At 45.7% G+C, this 18,814-nt stretch overlaps 1 protein-coding gene across 7 annotated transcripts in view; it reads right to left on the reverse strand.

Annotated features, from left to right (window-relative positions):
* Positions 1-18,814, reverse strand: part of LOC133949997 (receptor-type tyrosine-protein phosphatase delta-like) — a 333,770-nt gene that overhangs the window by 140,537 nt on the left and 174,419 nt on the right. For all 7 annotated transcript variants that reach the window (XM_062384134.1, XM_062384131.1, XM_062384136.1 and 4 more), the window contains exon 9: positions 3,313-3,350. The gene's annotated coding sequence lies outside the window, so the exon portion shown is untranslated. The remainder of the gene's footprint in view (positions 1-3,312; positions 3,351-18,814) is intronic.

Raw genomic sequence — 18,814 nt, forward strand, 5'->3', positions numbered from 1 at the left:
CGTCCTCATTTACCCCAAAGACATAGGAAATGAGTCGGGCTTGAGATGGTCAACAACGAGAAAAATCCCAGTGCAACCAGTGGACTCTGCTGCGTGTCTGAAGTCTGAATATAAGCCACTATAATGATTATCTAATGATTGGTGATGGATACAGTTTGAGGATTAACAACACAGTTCTGAGGTAATCTTTATTACATAAGGTGTCGTGTTTATACTGCGTGATGACACGTGTCTTGATGAAGTCAGGATCGTATCATAGTTTACACACCTGTGGACGTGCAAGATAACCCATGTGGAGCTTTTATTTAGAGCATTATCATTAGCAAACTTTATTATTTTTCCTTTCCTGCTTTTCCCAAGTTACTCTATCTTGAATCAAAGTGTCAGATCAGGTTCGTACGATGGAGGATTAGATATATTGGGGGAATAAAGTCTTAAATAAGAAGATTAAGAGAATAAAGTTGGATATTACAACCTTATTCTCAAAATCTAATATCTTTTTCCCTCTTTAAGTGACACTAAACTGAGGATTAATCCAATAAAGCAGTGTTGTATAAATCTGGTTATCCTCCGACTTGAACTGAAGTTTGAGGTTCACTTCCAAACAACACTGCAGTCCTGTTTTTCCCGGTCGGGCTAATATGGCGTGATGAGAGAACAGAAGCACGAGGGTGGCTATCTGCAGAGGTGCCATGTGCTGTGGCTGAAGGAGCATTACCTAAAACGGCTCATGGGCACGCACCTGAACCCCCGTGCTCCACATTTTACAAATTTGCATCTTGGATAATAAGTTGTTATATAAAGTGGCCAACTCTGTGGAACAAACTAGAACTGTATAGTTGAGTCAAATGTTCTGATGTGGGCAGTGACCTTCACTGGTGCCGGCCTCACATCGGGAAAAGAGAGGGGTCAGGAGTGAAGGGGGGGGCAGGGGACGGGAGATAGCGAGGGGGCAGAGAGGCGGCAGAATGAGAGACGGGGCGAGAAAGGAAGGGAGATGGAGGAGGGAGGGAGAGAAAATTGGAGAACGGCGGAGAAAGGTGGCGGAGGAAGAGCTTTTTTTCCTCCCGGCCGTCTACTGTGTATCCTCAAAGCGGTCTTAGGTTGAGAAACCCCTCACACACACACACTTTACAGAGAGACACACACTCACCATGCCAAAAAGCGTACCTTAACAGTAATTACCAGTGTGTGGTTTGGCATCATAGAAAACCTTTTTGTGTGTGTGTGTGTGTTGTTGTTACAGGGAACTGCTGAAAAAAGGACTATGGAGAACCTAAAGATGTTTCTGCTAATTGTAGTCAAATTGAGCCCTCGCAAGCCAGCGGGAACATCGGAGCTACTCTTGCTTTTGGCGAATTAAAGCCAAAATGATTTGTTTTTCTTTGGCTTGTGCAGGAAAATCAAAGGGGTCCACATGTTTTCCGAAAATCCTAACAACAGCAAAAGACAAACGTGAGCATGAAAGGAAAAAACACACATATGCTGTCGCCCGCATTACCATAATGGCATTGCATAGGGCGAAGTAAAAAATGTGAGCAGATACAGTAAGTACGCGCACGCACAGTGACGCCTGAGTAAAGATACACAATTACATACCCACAGCCTGAATAAACGCTCGGAGCAGAGCAGGAGACAAAGGAATTAAATGCAGGCTGACTAACAAAGTATGACATGTCCAGGGCCTATCACTAATTATGCCCCCACTGCTACAAACTGTTCCCTCACCATGATCCATTGGAGCAGGAGGCAGTGGGAGAAAGGCTGCACATATTATTCCTGATGGAGCATTAGTTAGCTGGACATGCAAATGTTCCAGGATAAGGGGGAAGGAATCTAAGACCACCCTATTCGGATTTCAACACGACAATGTAAACCATAAAAAATGAGTTGCAATGTGCAGTGGACGTGTTGTTGTGAAGAACAACTTCAACAGGCTTCTCTCATGAGAGTAAATGAGTAGGACGAGGTAATCATTTACTTTATGACGAGATCTTTACAGGTACTATTCACCTGATGCTGCAATAACACTGTGTCTCATAAATTCCATCATTTAATGAGGAGTGAAGATTATGTGGAACAATCTGTGTGATCAGCTGATAACCAGGGAAGTAAAGCTGCAAAACCAATCCAAATTGTAAATTGAATTGTCATAACACCTTCATTATGTTCATGTTTGTAATGGAAAGTTCACTTTCTTCTGGTAGAACTGGGAAAGTTGGCTATTCGCAAGACTGAATGTTTAAAAATAGCTTTTACCCAGTCACATAAAAACAGATCCATGCACGGGATATTAAACTGTCCACGAATCCAACTTTCAAATATATGTCATGCTGCTTTCAGCATCAGTTACTTTAATTGTCTCTGTTATGATGATGGTTTTATTCATGCACACATTCTGTCGGTTTCTGTGTGTGGAAAAAAAAAATCGTCTGGATCGAATCTGTGCCCGTATGACGTCGTGAGTCTCGATTCCGAAAAGCTTGGACACGATGCAGCGTCGGCCTCAGAAGACAAGGTAATGCCAGATGTTGCCCGTAATGTATTCAGTGGAGGCGCTGAGTTAATCCTGCCTCTTCCAGGGATGAAGAGCAGTTCCCCCCCCCGTTTCAAAGATGGGCCGAGACAAGAAGATACTCTCTTAATTGAATTTCCAGATCCCGAATCCTTTCAAGTCGCAATGAGACGTGCAACCCCCGTCATCTGTGATCGACTCGGGTCGTTTGGGTGAAATGGAGCAAATTCTGTTTCCTTAAGCTCTAGATTTTTCCCGCCGCGTCATGATGATGCATTCGTGCTCGGCAAACACACAACCGTGCGTACAACACAAATCCCAAGCAGCTGTGGTTCGTTCACACAAACACAAACACATCGGGAAAACCCCCCCCACATATCCTCGTGCAGTTATCAGATGACCCACATGCCCCCTTTAGATTAGTGGCACGGCTCCGGTCTTCCCCACAATGCACAATCGCATCGGGGTGAAGGAGATGATGGGTTAGGCCAGGATGTTGTGGCACGCCATTTGTCTTTGCCGGACGGGGGTTGAACCCGAGTTCTTATTGGCTGGGCAGGATTCGCGATAGCTAAAGCGACCCCCCCCCCCCCCGAGTGTACGATACCGTGATAATTAAACAGGGGGGGAGGAAAGAGCGTGAGACCTTCTCGCTCAACCCTCTGAGGCTCCAGTCCTGCTGGTAACAAGGTCCTGGGTCCGAGCAGACACGTACAATCCAGCGTCTGATGCCGTCACACATCTATACTGTTGATTGTACCACAATTACATCATCTGGAATAATGGTGGTTTCTTACCTTTCAGCACTCAAGCAACCGTCCCAATAGTTCAAGAGCTGCGGAGAGAAAAAACAAACAAACAACATGTTAGAGACTGTTAAGACAAGAAGTCGATGTCGTGTGGGAAAGAGTTCAACAAACACGCATGAAGACAACAGCTGTTTTTTTGTTTTGGGGATTTCCCTTCGCCGGGGATTCTTTTTTATTCGCAGCCACAAGAGCATCGTGATCCGCTGCCCAGAGCCGAGCATTAATTCAGCGCCGCCATTGTTTTTTTTTTATAGTGTAAAGGGCAAACATTTATTACCCGCTGATTACACTTGGCAGGCACATGTGTCTGACACTTAGGTCCTTGTAATTTTCCAAGCCGTTACAAAAGAAAGAAAAAAAAAATCCCCTCTTCGCCACTGATATTCAATCAGCGCTTCGAACGTGGTCTATCTCCTCCGTGGATTTCATCGGGGGGCCACAAGCAAAGGAACTGCGGGGAACAAAGGGGGGGAAATGGTGAAAGCGTTTTTAGTTTAGTGCTAATTAAAATGTGTGTGTGTGTGTGTGGGGGGGGGGGGGGGGCACTTAAAAGGTCACAGATTGACCCATAAGAAAGAATGTGTGCAGGAGGCGCTCAAGGTCTCGTAGATTAACACCAAGTTCACTTTCATAATGGGGGGGATGGAGAGAGATGGGAGAGAGAATTAGTCCTGTGACTGATAAACAGCCGAGCCTCGTGCGCTATTCCCTTCCTCCCCACTTCTTTTTTCTTTTCCAGCTGGGAGATAAAATTCAGGCTCGGCAGTGGCTGCCAGCACAATTGATTCTGGCAGAGGGAATATGGCTGCAGTGAGTACGAGGGCTAAGTATCTGAATAGCTGCTGTCAAAATGCTGAAGGGGAATTTATTTTCTAGTTTATATGCGGAGCTATATCACGGGGGTTACGGAGACTAAATGGCTTCGGCTTGATGTACAGTACGCCGCCGTTTGCACCGGCGTGTAATCACCGGGGCCGCTCAGGCACCGGCTTACGGGGTGCCGTGCTCGGTTTCAATGAAAGCAATGAAAGCATCCAGTCGCCATGAATATGACAAATCCCCCTTTTTTCACGTTTTTGAAATACGAAATCATTATTCAAACCATCGTTATAATCGCCGTGACTTTATTCCTGCTCTACGTGTCAACTTTGTAAAATCTGATGTACCCCAGCTCTAAAAGAAGGGAAAAAAAATACCTTTCTGAATTGATGCAGGCAGGGAAGAAATGACACAGAGCAACAACACAGAGGGAATTACAGAGAGCCCAGGAAAGGAGGGGAATTGGTTTCCCCATTGTGTCCGATCCAGCCCTCCGCTAATAAGGCTTCTTGACCGGTGGGGAATACGGAGGAAAAAGATTAATAGATCCACTCAAGCAATCAGCACGCAATGAGGGAGCCACCTGTCAGAGGTCCTGCCACTCTTTGTAGATTTATGGCTAATAATTGGACATGAATGTAGCCGCCGCGGTGCTATCAGAGCCTCGCAGGGTCAGCCGGCAGAAGGGAATCAATCTCTTTGCTTCAAGCTGAACGCCGCGAAAGGCTGCGGAGATGGGGGGGAATGAATCTAAATAGATTTGAAGTGAAAATACTTAGAATACACTCTAGATTTTGACTTGTGTCTCCTGAAATAAATCCCATTTAAAGGTCCATTGTGTATGATTTAGATGAAAGGGTTCTATTGGCAGAAAATGATTATTAAATAACCCTAGTGATGTTTTCACTGGTGTGTTTCATCTAAATTGTACAAATTGTTGTTTTCCTAACCCTGGAATTGACGTTCATATTAAAATACTTGATATTTACATCAGGAGCAGGTCCGCTTTACGGTGGCCGCCATGTTTTTTTACAGTAGCCCAGACTGGACAAACTATAGCGCTTTTGAGTTTTTATGAGTGAACTGGACAACAGGTTCTCTGTCATGTTTGGAAGGGGAGGGTGAGGAGACGTTTATTCAGCTGCAACTTGCAACCTCTCCACTAGATGTCACTAAATCATATACACCGAACCATTAATTATTCCCAAGCCCTGTCTTATTATAAGAAGAAGATCCATTTGTTTACGGCTTCTTATTAGGTTGTGAATGAAAATAATGCTCTATTCATTTGTAAACACTCCACAGAGAGCTCCTCAGAGTGTTCACCTGCATTTTGACACCGTATCAGGAGCTGGATTAAGTCTTAAATATCCCTAAATATAGTGAAACTACAGCGCATATAACAAGTGGGGAAATTCTGCATAACGACCTTCTTAAAAAAAACACCATCTGTTGCGCAGCCCAACCACATGACACCCACAGTGTTCCACTTCACTGTGTGTGGCAAGACGCATATCCTCCACGTGGCTAAGTTTGAAATGCGTTCACAGCAACTTCATTTGAATAGTTATTAATAGAATGGTCAGACTTGATGGGCACAAAGAGGAGGAAAACGGGAGCGGTTGACATTGTCATTTGTGTCTGCGACCGGGGATGAAGCTAAGAAAGGGACATTAGCCTGTTGTAGGTAAACACAGTGTGGGAGTATCGAACCCGGTGAACGGTGATGATGCGCTGCCCACCTGCAGAACCTTCAGGCGGTGGCACTTCATTCGCTCCAACACCGGTGTCCCTCTCCTCCCCCCTTTACCTCGCCAGCGCACCTCCTCCCAATCCGAACCCCACGTGTATACACTTCCATTTTCGGGAAACATTTATTTCGCTGCACGCCGCGCTGTCAGGGTCACTGTCCTCTCAAGCCCACCCACCCCTCTCCACCATCACCACCACCGTCCTGCACATCCCCTTCCTAGTCTGTCTGTCTGTCTTTTTTCACCCTCTTTCCAAATTCTCTGTCCATTGCCCTCCTGACAGCAACACATCAACCTGGGTGCAATTTAAAAAGCCCTTCAACAGCTGCCATTCCACAGGGTTGGCTATCAGTCCAGCTGCCAAAGCCCAGACAGGGACTCTGCTTCAGCAAGCAACTTTGAACGTCAGGTTGGTTTCCCACCACCCCCCCTGCCCCTGCCCCCTCCCCACTTCCTAATGGAACCAGGGTGAAAGACTCTATTTCACAAAGATTGGCTCAGCTGAAGACAGGGTGACTGAGGGGGGGGGGGGGGGGGGGGGCATCGCTACTTCCTACTTCCCTGACATGTCGCCGCCGCCAACATCTGGCACGCAGCGTTGTGGCGCGCGGGGAGAAATGGTTGAATTTTTACGAGGGCTGATGAATATGACTTTAATGACACCAGCATGAAGTGGCGTCTTGGATTATACTTGTAAACAGTATGAGGCTTTTGGAGGGGGGGGGGGGGGGAATAAAAGGCTCTTGGGAGAGTTGTGTTGGAATATTTGAGGCTCTGTTGGGATTTATTACTTGCCTCTGTGTTTTGGAGCTAGAGCAGTGTGTGTGTGTGTGTGTCTGTGTGTGTGTGTGAGTGCGCTCGCCTGGCTGCATGTGGACACTGCATACATTGCTTGCCCATGTTGCCTGAAACAATGAAGTGAAAACAGCTCAGGCTCGAGGCCGGGCAGCCTGCTGCTGTGCACTTCTCTCCACCATATGTCTTTGTCAAAAATATTTGCTGTGCGCCGAATGAGGGATGAAATCAATCCAAGTGCCCCCCCCCCAAATAGCTTCTTCTTGAAAAAAAATGTATACTGATACTTGCCAGATCAGTCCACATTGTCAAATGTAACAACTGGCCACCAGTGACGTTCGCAGACAGACCATCTGGTCTCCAGTGTCCAGTAGTCGTTTAGGGGAAGAATGGGATTGGCCGCAGCCTCTCTCTTGTGTCAATTAGCAACTGGAAGAGATGGATGTGAGAACTGCTGTGGCGTTATGGACCAATCAAAGATGTGTGCTATGTGCCAGTAGGGAAATGTGTCGAGGTGGTCCGCAGGCACTGGTGCAGTAAAAAAATGTTTCTCTTCGAATGGCTGAACAGATGCACATGCTGGCCTTCGCTTTCCTCCCTTTCACCCACTCAGCTGGACTCCTGCTTCACTCTATCTGCACTGCCTGGAGATAGAATCCACAGCGCAGGCAGGTTGTGTCAGTGCGCCTGGTAACACCGACTACGCTCCGGTAATAAAAACTCTTCTAAAGTTGTTTTTGGTATCGAGCTTTTTCAAAATGCTACACATCCACTTTACATTTGGATATTGGTCATATGCAAATATCCAGCCGTCGTCCAAATAGCGGATGCTGAGGTCTTTTCAGTAAAAGGCGATCTCAGCTGAATTATGCAAGTGCTGCATAGCTGACGGAGCGACGCTGTTTTCCACTGCAGCCTCTGGACCGGCTACAGCCATTGTGTCGGGGACTCATGCTGTTCACCAAAGCTTTTAGTGCGTTGTGTAGCAGCATCACTTTTGCCCAAAGCCACAATACCACATGAACAAAAAAGCTCCAGTTGGCTGGGTCACGCTGCGATGTACCTGGGGGATGTCTCGCCGTGTTTTGCATGGGCCGAGGCATAGGGGAATCGCTGGGTCCATTAACCTGAGAGAGGGCTGCAGCTTCCGAAGGCTGAAGAATGGCCCTGAGCAAGCCGGCATTACAGGGGGGGAGGCATCTTCCCCGATTCCCATTCACCAAAGAAAGTTAATGGAGTTGAAGTGGGTCGTCTCGACTGAAATCCAACCGGATACCAAAGGAGAAGGCTTCGATGTCGCAGAGGTTAAGCACTTTGTTGTGATCACATGTGCAAATCCTGACGAGTCTCACTCTCGCGGGGATTTTCTAGATTTCTTTGTCTATCAGTGGCGGCTTTGAAAAAGTATGGTTTCTGTTGTGCAGGTGAGAGTGAAGAAAAATGGACAGAAAAGCATGTTAAAATAAAAAAGAAGAGGGGATGAACTCTATGTTGTTCAGAGTTTTTCTATTTGCAGCAAAAAGGTCACGATACCTTTCCAAATCAGTGTTTTCAGGAATACTTTTAGCATAGTCATGTGTGTTTAAATCTCCCCCCCCCCTACTCTGTAGCTCTAACAGCCCCTCTTTAGCCGACGTGTTGGGAGAAGTCATGGATCTCTGGTGGGATTTATCAGCTAATGGTCAGCGTGTCCTTCCCGTGCCCTTCTGTAATGGCCAAGCGTCATTAGTAAGAGGGTTAGGAGAGGGCCCCGGCCATCCATATGTTTCAATAATTACCTTGCACTTTCTGTCAGGCCACATACAGAAACCCTGGGCTTCCATCGCATCGTTGCAGACAAAAAAATGAAATGAAGAGGGAAGGCTGTTTTTTGGGGGGGTTGTTTCATCCTGCGAGGACATTTAAAGCAGCTGAAGGTGAGAATGTTCAGCTTTTATCGCAAAGGGAGAAGAAGCTGCGGGGCAAGCCTCAGCCTTGCAGAGGCAGCAGTCTGTGCACTGTGAGTGACACGTTATTTCTCCGTCACCAACCCCCACCACCCCATCCTAACTCCCCCCCAAATCTCAGACCTCAATCTATTTTCTGCCTGGCTAGTCTTATGAAACTGCATATATTCTGTTGGATTACTCCCTACGCATTCCCAGACTGTTTAGTTCTCGGCTGTTTGTGGAGCAGATTTGAAAAACGAGGGCCGAAACACACACACACACACACACACATACAAGCGGCACCTCGGAGATTTAACCGCACACCTTTGTGTTTAAAATTCAAATTCATGGTTTCCTGATCCTGGGATGTGGTGAATACATTATGAATCATGTGTAAGGTCTCAGTGGAACATTTTTACATGTGTATTATATTATCATGATAATTTGTACTCCTACCAGATATTCCTTATGCGCATATAGTAGAAATGTACAGCCTTGATTGCTCATATACATGTTTATGGAAGCTCACGTTTTATAACTGCACTGTTTATATTAACAAGCAGTCGCATTGAAAATGAAAATGACTTATAATATTTGTATTGCGTAAGCCAATAAGTTGTTGCCTTATATTTATATATCCTTAGTTAGATATTTTCTGTTAGTATCTTTCACAAGATGACAATTTTTTTTCAAAGGGTTCATTGACTAAATGATATTTGCCGGGATTTTACCTCGATGCCGCACTTCCTTCTCGGTCTGAGCCGGTGATGTGCGTTAAAAAAAACGGCTGCATGAGAGACAACAGCTAATAAAAGTGCCGGAGAAACGGATGGTCTGTTATTGCAACAACTCAGAACTAACGGGGCAGGAATATTTTTATGTGCCACTTGGAGAAAATCACCTGGCAGAAGGGCCCGCCACTGCACTTGGGCCATGTGAAGAAAATATACACAAGTACATGTGGTTTAAATCATTTGTGCCACTTAAGGGACAGAGAGAAATCCAGCTGTGAGTAGAGCATTCACCCACTGTGACCTTATAGAATTGTGAGACAAAATAACAGTCACAATCAGGTGTTTTTTCACTCTGCTGATTGGTCTTAGTGGGTTAAAACGACTGCCTGTTCCTAGAAGTGTTTAAAAGAACGTTTTTTTTAGACCTGAGGACACAGTAGAGGGGATTCCTGTAGAAGTGCTTCTCAGAAATGGGCTTGTCTCTCTTGAGAAGCCAAGAATCATCCACCCTGCATTGTTTATCAGTCATTATTAATGATAGGAAAAAAAGCAAATAATAAAACAAAGGTTGAATTTTAGAAATTGTGCCACCAGAGGGACCCTGCCTTGGCCTTTATTGTGTTATTTAATCAATAGTTACATAAGTGGAGAAATCACAGCTTCTTTACACAATGAACAGGAGACTTACTTTAGCACGGTTATTCATTTTTTTTTTTACATCTGACACTAAAATAAGCTTTTTACATTCAGGTCATGCTGACAATTCCAGACCTTTACATAAAGCCCACTGGAGCATAAAAGGGAAAATGGCAAATGCATCGGTTCACAAAGTCAGTATTCCTCTCATTGTCTACCATGCAGCTGCAGTGTTTGCAGACAGATGACAGAACTGTCCTTGGTCACTGCAGCAACATACGATTCCTTCAACGCGGTGATATGAAAAAATGAAGGCATTAGCTTAACGACCATTCGATAATGTAAATCTGAATGAGCTTCTCCTGCCGCATCGGTTAACGCAGATTGATAAACTCACCGTCTCTCCGCTGATAAACCCTGAGGCGATTTATTGATGTGTTTTGAAATGACGCCTCATTCAGAATCAGAGTGAACACAGAGATCGTGTTTAGATACAAAGAGGAAATGGTTTGTTACATTTGATTTGAAAGCGCGATGTGTTAGTTACATTATATCGTTATCTGATAGTTATCCAGTTACTCCTCTATCCTGGATTTTGTGTCCGAGTATTGTACTGTGCAATTCATTTCCAACCAGGTCAGAGATCATTCTTGAAAGGTTGGAATTCAATCATCAAACACTGTTTTTTATATAATTGTATTCCACTATATTTATCCCACTGCAATATCCCTGTCTTGCATTGATAATGTCATCGGTTGTCTATATCATCATCCTCCGAATGTGTACAATGCTTGCTGTGTCACCACAAAAATCTGTCTTTACTCTTAACGTAGTACAAACTTGTATCTTGATGCATTCCTCTGATCCCCCGGCCCATCTACCCTCCCAAGAATGAAAATCTCCGAACATCACAACCCACAAAAAGAAGTTGCTAAGCCATTTGGATCCAGAAACTTCCCAGGCAAATCAGCAATTAGAGCCTAAGCTGCCTTGTAAAATCAAATAGGGATTGTAGTATATATACCGCAGGTACAACAGTGGCTAGCACCTCTCTAAATGGACCCAGGAAAAGGTGGTTTTAAAACCGCAGTGCAGGAGACTGTAATCTGCAGCGCTTGGTCACAGAATGTATATAAAACCATGCTCTCCTGTTGGGTAAGGCTCCATATTGTGGATTTACTCTAGCAACATTGTAAATACTTTACTTTACTAAAAAATTGTAATGTAGTCTAAAGTAGCCTTAATATGAAGATGGATCAACACGTCTCTATGAGGTTAAAACAATATGCAGGATAGATAGATGTATAGATGGATAGATACATAGATAGATGGATGGATAGATAGATAGATAGATAGATAGATAGAGAGATAGACAATTTGCACTTGGACGTACATCTGTGTGAGAGGAATGGCCTGAAATGACAGAAACCATCTCTTAAAATAATAGATTTAACTTTACAGATTGGCCAGTGTCCCATCCCTTAACGTAATGGAGGTGGGCTGTATAGCCTATACTGCAGCCAGCCACCAGGGGGTTAATCGAGAGGCCTTGGCTTCACTTTTCTGGAGAAGTCATGTCGTCCATCTTCATATACAGTCTATGATTTTAATTTATTTCCCTCATATTGTGACCTTCAATCTTAGTTAAACCTTGGACACTGACATTTTACCCCAGTCACACTGGCACTGAAATAAAAACAATAGGCTGAGACGCTCCATGAAGCCGAGGGGAAGTGCAGAGTCAGGTGATAATTCTCTGTGGGGGGGGGGGGGGGGCGATTCTCTCTAAGTAAACACGTCTCTTACTACACATGGTCATTTTACCCTTTGTTACAATATTGACTATAGGTGCTTCTGACTTCACTTTAAGGATTGGGGGGGAATAGAAGGGGGTTTTGTCATGGAATATGATTTTGCTTTGTAAGCACTCAGGTGTGAAACGATCAGAGTGAGCCATTTATTCCCCCCCCCCGCCCCCCCTCGAAAGCTGCTCCTTCAGTTATCGCCGCGATTATTAATGAGATCGACATTTTTCAATTATCCGTTTCCTGCCTTTACCCCGGCTCTCGGAGAGAGCACGGCGAACGAGCAGCTGTTAGCTTTGACAGGGCGGGGAGACGTGTGATCGCGAACAAAGAGGGCAGATTCTGCCTCTTTGAGGGATGGTGCGTTGCTTCCCATCAATATCTCCGCGAGGGCGTACCACCGCCGCAGCACATTTCCTCCAGGTGTACCTAATACAGTCGGACGCGACACGGTGTACCGGTGTCGGCTAAGTTATGCAGACAGACATGTGGTTTGTTCAATGCCTCCTCCTGGAACCCGAGCACTCGGCGTTACCCGAAATAACCTTGGCTGTTTGATACTCTTCAACGCCTCTATCCTTAGAAACAGGTTCCATATATAAACATTACTGAAGAACTTCTTACTGTATAGCAGCTCTCTCCCTGGGGTAATGTGGCAGATGTTAACTTCTTCCTCAACGTACTACACAAGCCTGCCCGTGTAGTGACTGCTGGCACATCCACAACAGCCTTTCAGGGTTGTTTAACATCTAGGGAAGATTTTTTCAGTGACAATATGGGTTATGTGGAGGCATGGGGCCTCTTTTTATTTATTTATTTACTTTCACCAAGGTCAGTAGGTCTCTTTTGGCTTATGGCCTATTCAGCTGGGAGCTGCAATTAGGCCGTGAAACCATGTATCATACCGGGTTAGTCACCAGCCCCAGTCGCTCACCAGTACTATACATCACCCTTGGTAGCACCGCGCAGAGTATTTGGGAGGCCACAGTCAGCCCACAGGGGAATCATTAGCTCATATGTAAATATGAGAAATGGATGCTGGTTTCACCTTGCCTGCCTGGATTGGAGGTGTAGCACCTCGGGAATGACAAAGAAGGGTTACGTAGCCTAGCCACCGCTAATGCCTTGGGTTATGGGCGAGTCATGATCTTGCATGCTAACTGGGGGAATAGCTCGGATATCTGCCACGCAAAGAGATTTAAAGCAAACACACCAATGATGCTCTGTTTACTCAAAATAAATGTGAGTGGAATTAGACGGCCGATTGCTTTGCATGACCATGCCGCCGATTTTGTCTTGGTACAGTTGTTCGTGGGGCCTTGGCATTCCTATAGTGTTTATGAGAGCGTGCATGCCCCGCCGCGGTGAAAGAGCTTCACGCTGAGAGCAGTGGAGCGCACGTAGTTCGCCGAGCCCTGTTGTACATTCTCACTTTTGCACATCACAGGAGATGCAACAGCTCATTCTTCCTCGCTGGGCCACAGTGAGTCAAAGATGCAAATGCGGGCATTCATGCATGGAACCCCTGACCTCGGTCGGCAAGACTGAAATTATGGAGCGGCCAGCATTTTCCACTCTACTAAAAGAATGTGAAACATGCAGTGACTGATTTATATTCTAATTATTTTATATGTATTTACATATATTTATTGGGGTTTGTGTGTGTGGGGGTCTGTGCAGGAAAAAAAAAACATCCACAGGGGCTGACTTTTTGTTGTGTAGCTTGTAGGAGCAAAAAAAAAATGATGAAACACATCAGAGAGTGACAGATTCAGTCTGAATTTCCATGCTGCCATTTCAGACAAGATTATATCGGGTGCGCTGAAGTCAGGCGATTTCACAGTCGGATCAAACCGCAGTAAATTCTCCGTGCAGAAAAAATGCGAGTTCAGAGTCTAAACTGTAACATCGGTGCACAGGTGTGTGCGCACAAAGCCAAAGACGCGTTTCACATCTGGCCAGGAAGCAGAAAGGCTCCAGACGGCAGCGGGTTCGAAGTGTTTGAGGAGAACGTGAAACATGTATCGGCGGAAAATTCAGTGTGACAAGCAGCACAATGACACACTTCTTTTTTCACTGCATTGCTGCGCCGCCTTCACGTCCGTGTACGCTGCTGTCTGCGGCGATTACTCGTGGCATCAATGTGCACTTTGTGGGAAAGGGGGGGGGGGGGTAGTGATGTACTTTGTTCATATTCCGTGAGCCTTCGAGCATCATGCGAGGCGGGCGTACGTACAGTGGAACACAAATCACCCCAAACAGGCAATATAAACAATGATGTGTGTGTTTTTTTTCTTCCCTTTAATATAAATATCTATCTCAAGTTACCTGAGTGTCAACACCGTGCAGCTCTGCAGGAAATTTGCTCTGCACAAATCATATTTGGCCGAGAAAGCGAAGAGCAAGAAAAAAAACCCCCGCTCCATCAGCTCCCATAAGCGTTCAGAAAAAAAACTGTCAATAGTGTTGAGGAACCAATGTGTCACACAGCTGGGCCGATTTCCAGCGGTCCTTGTGTGTCGGGTGCTTCTGGGGTAAGGAGAAGGGAGGAGGAGGGGGGGGACCAACAACAACAACAACTGGGCTGGGCTTGCGTCGTCCAAGCCGCGAGCCGTTCGAGTGGAACGTGCCGAAAAATAATTAGCACAATAACGTGGTGAAAGAGGGGAAAAAAATGCAACATGAGGAAATCAACTGTTAAGGAACATCTGAGGCCGAGACAAGCCGTGCCTGAAAGCATATGCTCCTACGGTGTTTTCAACAATGTTCAATTTTCCGTCCCTGCAGAAAAAAAAAGAAGAAAAAAAAAACTGCCTCTATTTATAGAACAAACCCAGTTGTCTAACTTCAAGGATTCCTCAAGCCACACATTGGCTTTGCTCTTGTCATCAGGGCTGATTTAGTAGATATATATATATATATTTATATAGCATACTCTCACCAATTAAACACTTTAACTGGTTTGTTTTACACACCAACAAAACTCCTCTCACGGAACAGTTGACAAACCAACCAGCAGGGGGAAAACCCAGCTCCTCCTTGCTCCATTACATCCATGTTCATTCATATCAAAGGGACAAAGCACACTGATTACCATGCTTTCTTTAGTCTAACATGTAAAATTACCAGATTTAGCCGCGAAGGCTATAACACAGATTCTATGAAAACCCAGAAGTTACATGGGAATGGCTGAGCTCAACCCCCTGGCTTAAAAAGACTGTGTCCTCACGCGGCGCCGCCAGCACTTCAGTCTGTCACTCAGCTGAAGTTCATTCAGTGGCGTTTGTCGACAGCCCGTTGGCCACCGCTTCATATAATCAGGAGTCCTTAACGGTGAGGTGTAATTATCTGTACCTATATGGTCCTCCCACTCGGCCTATTCTGCTGGCGCTTGCAGCAGCCGCTCGCCTGAATGGGGGGGTATTTATACATGAAATTAAGGTGTAATTAAAATTGGTCCGGTGCTGAGGGTGATTACGCTCATTTGCATAGTACACTGATTTCCTTATTTTACATTTTTATGCTGCCTCCACATTTACGACTGGTGCGAACACACATTTGAGACAGCCATCGTTTTTTTAATAATTCAAAGAAAAACCCAAACTTGGGGATGTTTATAAGAAGTGTTTACGCGTGATAACAGGTTGCGTTCTCACTGTGACTCCAGGGTAAGACAAGCTGATTGACTCGCCAACGGTATGAGTCAGTAAAAAGTCTCGAGTCTAATTTTACTGCTTTATATTGACGGTGTTTAGCAGATGTTATTCTTCTTCTTCTACTTCTTCTCCTGAGTGAATTACCACCACATTGTTCAACATAAGATTAGAATAGAAAATGGTGAGCAGGGAAAAACAAGATTTCTTTGCGAGAATCTGAAGAGAAATTACTGGAAGTGGACCCCGGAAAATATACATGAGCATCCAGCTCATTTTTCACGGGCACAACGTTATCTAATTTGCTCCATCGGGCTTGTTTTGAGGCAAATGGGGGGCTATTATACGGGCTGCGGACCAAGGAGAAAGTCATTACTTCTCACATTATCACTGGAAATGTGAGGGGGGGGGGGGGGGGGGACTGAGCTCTGCCGCTTCATCCTGGTGGCAGGCCGAAGCCTCTGCGTCTCGTCCAGGTTGTAAATGGACCCCTCTCGGCTGATGCGCCATCGCGTCCTAAGCCATCCCTGATATTTGGTGAAGGGGATGTCATGGCTGCTCCAGCTGTCACCGGCACAGCTGTTCGCTTTCCCCTCGAGTGAGCCGAGCTGCCTTCGCCCCGCGGCCTGATGGGACGTGCGCACGTACAGGGGCGAGAGTGTGTCCGAGCACAACGCTTGCAGGGACACTGGCAAGGTGTGCTAGCAAAAAACAGCTCGTTCCAAGATGCAGGGACAGAAACAGCCGTGCACGGGTGAACTGGCAGACGCGGGCTAGGAGGCGGTATCGCTACATGTTTCCCAACCGTGGACTGAAAGGATTCTTCTACCGAGGAAGATTTCATTGAGATCTTGTGTGATTGTTATGAAGCGACGTATTTTGGAGGAATCTTGTGCCGTACCTTTCGCTTCTCGTTCCAAAAACCCTCTCGAGAGAACCTGGGGAAAAAGTGCCGCTGATGTATGCAAACGTGATTGATCCGTCTCCCCTTTGGCCTGGACAAGCGTTTACTTCATCAAAAGCCTCTTCACACCACGCCTGTGTACCTGTTGAGGTCTCGGTGTCCAAAGCGCTGAAAGGGACCATATTGATCGCAAACTGAAACAGTCGGATATGATGAATGGACACTCGCTAAATCAAATTCAGAGATTAATCGGCCGGCGGCGGTGTCATTAGGGCTTTGTGATGGGTGAATTAATATGGTGATTAAATAAGAGCTTGCTACTATGTCACCATGTCACTTCTGACAAGCTGACCCCGGATCAGCGGGCGATGGACTAAAAAGACACTTAATCATCTTCCACCTATATAGTGTCTCTGACCTTTGGCATTTACATGTATCATCTGTGGGTTTTCCTCACACTTGCTTGAGTCCGTCGGTCGAATGAGGAGAGCAGACTGGCCAATTATTTTATTTGAATGTAATTAGGAAAAAAAAGAAGAGGAATCCCTGGATAAACAGAGAAAACGGGCACAGCCATTGTGTTAGCTCCAACACAGCAGAATGCAAAAACACTGTGAACTGTTTTCCTGCATCTATATCGGTGGAGCTAATAAAAGTCTTCTTGGCTGGCAGGAAAATGCAAATGCTGACAAAAAATCAGTGCGCCCCGCTGCCAAATCCACAGACACCAGCGAGCAGATTTGGCTCGTTTTGCGAAACACGGCATACAAACACACACACGCACTCGCACTCGCACACGGAGACAAATCTGTGATACACAGTGTCCCTGTGACCCTCGTGCTCCATATGGTCAAGAAGGGGGCAGAGAAAATAAGCACACAGCTCTGTGGTTGACTGCAGCTTGGCAGCCAGCGGAGCCCCGAGGTCCGCGGTGTTGAAGCAACATAGCGTTGGCCGGTGCAGCCCTCTTTTCCGTACCAATGCTCCCGTCCTGCTTCATATACTGTAGTGCGGTGGGTAAACATGGTGGTTGCGGGGGGAAATAACAATGGCATTTTTTCTTTTTCTTTTTTTTCCTCTTTGGACGTGCCTGATTTGATGCATCGTGAAAGAAGCAAAACATAACATGCAGAAAGCATGTGTGTACAAAGTGTGGGGCTACACACATGGAAATCCACGTTGAATATACAAGGAAGACGAACAAGTGGATGTTTAGAAATGAAAGAATTACAAATGGGCTTTTGCGGAAATAAATTTACAGCAACATTACTGCCCACGTTAAAGGTTCAGTCTTCCTCAATTACATTGTCATTGTCATACATACAGTTATATGTAGCTATACCTAAATTGTGAGACGCCTGAGTCCAAATCCTGCCTACTACAATCTAATTTGCTATAATCTCAGGGATTGAAATTTGAATCTTGAAAAAATAATCTACATTCAGCAACAGATTGGCCAGGACACCCCAGATAAATCCGACCTCATCTTTTATTGAAGCTACTTTCCACTAAAAGCTCTTTTGGAAACTGTGATCTGGGTCAACTGACCGTTTTTGACCCGATCAAAACTTAATCTATTGCTGAAAACATACAATACGCTCTCAGTCATTGAATGCAGCACGTTTTCAAAAAAGGGCATCCTCTACAAGGATGAACAAAGTCACCGCTGATCCTCAGTGGAGCTGAAAACACCCTCTCCACCATCATCAACGGGGAGGAAGTGTGTTCACTTTTGTCAAAACACATGCAGCCGGCAGCGAAAGCTTTTATGTCTTTGTGTGAGAGTTGACAGTGGCCCAGAAACATTTCACAGTGTCACTGTTCGGTTCCGCCCGTGGAGGCCACACGGGCCACTTACCACAGACTCCTTTAGGGGGCCTGCCCTGACAAAAAAGATCATCACTCTCGAAGCGGGTCATCGCGTGACTTCTAAAATGTTTTGATGTGTGAAGTGATGTTATTGTGGGGACAATATTCATAGAGTAGTCATTCACATGTGGCCGTCTCTTCCAAATGGCTTCCTAATTTGGGTGGACAGGTCGGCCGCCGTGCCACCCGCAGCATTTGACCAGGGATAAAGCTGAAATCAATTTCCCCCTGGTCGCTCTGTGGGGTACTTTTCAATGGGCCCTGTGTTTGTGCCCGAGGGAGCACTTACTCCACTTCCGCTGACCTCTTTGTCCTTTCCCCTATGAGCATATCGCTCCCATTGAAATGATAACTGCTTTTCAATCGCTGGTCAAAACAACCAGGCCCGCTTTTGTCAAAGCCCCACCGGCTCTGGAAGCACTTAATCACAGTTACCAGGGAAATAAATTCCAGGCAGTTATCAATTTGCGACCCGGAATGGGAATAGTTCAGAAATCAAGCTAAATGCTGCCCGAGGACCATTTTGTTGTGACGCTTCCGCTGGTGGACCACCCACGTCCTCCTGTGCCGTGACCTACAAAGTCTATGGGATGTGT

Source organism: Platichthys flesus, chromosome 24, assembly GCF_949316205.1.
Source record: "Platichthys flesus chromosome 24, fPlaFle2.1, whole genome shotgun sequence".
Classification (NCBI taxonomy): domain Eukaryota; kingdom Metazoa; phylum Chordata; class Actinopteri; order Pleuronectiformes; family Pleuronectidae; genus Platichthys; species Platichthys flesus.